At 49.8% G+C, this 3,749-nt stretch overlaps 1 long non-coding RNA gene across 1 annotated transcript; it reads left to right on the top strand.

The window, feature by feature from the left end:
- On the top strand, window positions 1-979 carry LOC128087814 (uncharacterized). Its single transcript, XR_008210026.1, has 2 exons — window positions 1-158; window positions 413-979. It is a non-coding gene; the product is annotated as an uncharacterized LOC128087814 (long non-coding RNA).
- The last annotated feature ends 2,770 nt before the right edge of the window (window positions 980-3,749 follow it).

The following is a 3,749-nucleotide window of genomic DNA, read 5'->3' on the forward strand; positions in this document are numbered from 1 at the left end:
CCAACCTTGTTCCACCTCCAGACCCTCTTTCCACCTCACAGAAGCCCCACTCACACCTTTCTCCCCATAGACTCCCCACAAGCCCCCTGTCCACCCCTGGAGTTGTGCAGAATCTGGAAATGTCCCAGAGGGGCTTGCAGCATCCAGTTGGTCCCCAGGTGGGTCACAGGTGTCCTTGGATTCATACAGAAGGGTCTCAAGATGTCCCAGAGGTGTCCTGGGGTTTCCAGGGGATCCCCAGGGGTTCCTGGAGTCCTCCGGAGGTCTCCTATGGGGACTTCGAGCACAATCTCACATAGCAACATGTTCTCTCTCCACTCTGTCCCCATGGGATCACCCCCAAAAATGTCTGTTTCCATTAAAATCAATACTGTGTCATTTTTGTTGTATTTTTTTTGCCACTTCCTTTCAGAAATGGATGGTTCTCACCAAATGCCACCACCAGGACAACCGCCTGCCCCCACAGTTCTGTCACTGTCACCATGGAACCTCGCTGTGGACCAGCCATGACGCAGTGCCTCTGTCCCTGGCTGTCACTCTTGTTACCGTCATCCGGTGTCACCACCACGTGTGTGTCACCATCTCTCAGGTGACACCATTCCCTGCGCTCTGACCACCACATGGGGGCAGACACAGGCGGCCCCGCGTTGTCACTGTGCTGTCACTGAGCCTCTCGCTGTCCTTTCTCACCCCTCCAGCCTTGTCTACAGCCGGACCCGCTGACACCAGAGCCCTCTGGCACTGTCACCATCATCTGCCACGAGGACGGGGACATGCACAGTGATGGACTCTGTGCCATCACCAGCCAACATCAGGTGTCACTGTCATGCAGAAGGCACACAAGCACCCCCTGAGGACCTGCCGAAAACTTCTCCATAGCTGGGCTTTCCAACAAGTCCTCCTGTATTGCTTCTCTTATGCCCAGCTCATGAATGTAATTCTGAAGGTCCTCCATGGAGGACCACAATCCTGTGCTTAATGCAAAGCCTGATTTGTTCGGCCAAACCACGTGGATGCTGCCATTCACCAGTCTGTTATCTACTGGTTCTCACTGCTCTATGAACAGCAGCATACAGTCTCTGCCTGAGGGCAGGGTTACCGTCATGGTGGCCAGCTTTGATACCTCTGGCCCATTCACCATGACGCTTTCCGCCCCTGAGTCCCATAACCCAAGGAACCACTCTTTCGGCCTCTTTTCGGCCTCTGCCGAAATGCTGCAGCACACCCATCAGTTCTGTTGGTGCACGGCCTCGCCGCTACATGTAAATGTGTTTGGACAGGGGGCCGTTGGGCAGGGGGCACCCCGCCGGTCTGCCTTGTAACTCCTTTGTCTTTGGGTTATAATGGGATGGAGTTCCAAGGAATCCATCATAAGTGGAACCTCTAAATCTGACCTAAAGTTTTGTTTTCCTGTTCAACAGGTCCGTTCCTGCAGAGGTGTGGTTACTATCTACTGAAATACTGAGGATCTGGCCTATCAGGGAATATCAAGCTGGTCTTTCCCCTGTGAGTACGTTAAGATCCTGCTCCAGTTTTTCAGTGCGATCCTTTAATAGCTGATTTTCACTTTCTAAGGTACCAGCTCTTAGCTTGATGTAAGGCATTTAACTGTGGAGGCAGCTAACTGCCTTTCTTTTGTAGTCAGGATGCCTCTGTCTAATCCTTGAAAGCATTTCATCATGCGGAATGGGGAAATATTCCCCATGGTACGCAGGGGACCCCATTTCTCAACTATGGTGCTAACTGGTAATAAGGAGAACCCAGGAACACTGTGATCTGCCTGGGGATCATTTTATCCAAGGGGGTGATGTTCTCCCCCTGACTCATTTATAGAAATTCCATAAAAAGGACATGATGTAAATTTTAGTATATTTGGCCTGCCTTGCTCACCAAGTGTACAATCAATGAATGTATAGATGTTATAATTATGAAATACACCAGAGAGCTTGGCTAAGTAGCTGTTATACCAAAAGAGAACAGATAGGATGCTTACCTGTATCCTGGGCTCGTTATGAAACTCCAGAGGAGGGATCTGCAGAAAAGATCCCTACACGCAGCCAGCTTTTCCATGGGTCTGGGAGAGGTGCAGCCAGGCTCCCCTCCTTCCAGCAGCACAGCCGAATCGCCTTCACCTGTGCTCCCTGGCTGAGGCATTGCTACCTCAGGTGCTCCATCAGAGGTTCAGGCCGTGGTTCAGCAGTTCCCACATGAAAGTGAATTTCAAGGAGCTGGTTCTGCTTGCTCCGTAGATTGCAGCTCCTCTGAGTGCAGCTGTCCGCTGCCAGGCACAAGCAAGGAGGGCTGCAGTAGCAAAACTTATGGAGCAGATTTTGTGCTGAAATGGCTACACGTGCTTATGCAAACACTGCGGCTGGGAAGCCCACAGCAACAGCTGGAAGCCACACAACATCCCAACAATGCAGCAAGAAGACCTGAAATTTCTACCACAGAACTAAATTCTGATGGTTTTGATGATTTCTGAGTCCCATTCGGGTGAGAATCCTGCTGAAGCGTAAAGGCTGAGACACTGAAAAAAGGAGCATCTTTGCTTAAAGAAGGGTGGCAGCATTTGGACCATGACTGCACCCCCTCCTTTGGTCCTCTCTGCTTCCAAAGTAACTATGGTGCAACAAATATGGAGTGTAAGGTAATACAAGGCTTCTGCTGACTGTCTCAGGGAACAAGCGAGAGCCTCTTTATCCCCCCACCCTTCCACACTGACATGCAGCATCAGAACTGACCCTGTGTGAGAAAAGCAGGGCACGGCAGTGCTCAGCTACCAGCTGCCCTGTCCTCTGATGATACCTGAGCCAAGCCAGTTCTCAAGTTTGGAGGCACGGATGGTTTTCCCTTAGGCCAAGTTGCTGTCTGCTCGTCCTGCTCCTGTTGGGGTTGTTTTGGCAAGAGGCGGCAGAGATCTTCCTTTTTCTTATGCTGTACAAAACATACTTTTCTGGACAACTGATGCCCAGCAAACTTTCTGCACAACCTGCTCAGCCCGTGCAGTCTCCTGCCACATCCACAGATCACTGCAATTCCCATCTTAGTGCTGCTGCCTTTACACTCATTACAGGCAGGCAGGGGGATGTTCTGGGGGGCTGTGGTGTACAGCAGGTGTTCTCCAGGGCCCATTTCATTGTAAGCTCTCACTTCACAGCTGTGGTGACTGCAGCAGGCAGGGTTAGGTGATGTGGGGGGTCTTCCCGGCCCCTTCCCTTGCCCATCTAAATAAAGCAGACCTCTTACTGTCTGCAATATGCAATACATACCCCAAGTCAGCCTCCTCTCTCACCACCGCTCTTTGTTATTTCTGTAGAATTATTGCTGCAGTACACTGGAACATGGAAACAGGACAGAAAGTAAGACCAGGCTCAGCCCGTATGTGAAATACTGTCCCTTCAAACATCACGACCACAAACACATTTTTACATTTAAAACTGTTTTGAATTCCAACAAGGTAGAAGAAGCATTCACTGACTGAATAATAACATCTACCTCTGAGTGGATTTTCTAAGAGCCTGCTGAGACTCTCCACATGGTACTCAGAACTGGAAGTTTGTAATGGAAAATGCTGACAAACTGCAGCGGTATATGGATCATCTCTTACGAACAAAAATAAAGTGACCAAAATTACAGTGACCAAAGCCTCATTACTCACTCACTGTCATCTCTGCTTCTTAAACCGTGATGACTTCCTAAAATGCTTTCCAACATACGCAAGGACAGCAATTATAACACTAAAGACTATT

The sequence above is a fragment of the Tympanuchus pallidicinctus genome, unplaced genomic scaffold, assembly GCF_026119805.1.
Source record: "Tympanuchus pallidicinctus isolate F22 unplaced genomic scaffold, pur_lepc_1.0 scaffold31, whole genome shotgun sequence".
In the NCBI taxonomy this organism is placed as follows: domain Eukaryota; kingdom Metazoa; phylum Chordata; class Aves; order Galliformes; family Phasianidae; genus Tympanuchus; species Tympanuchus pallidicinctus.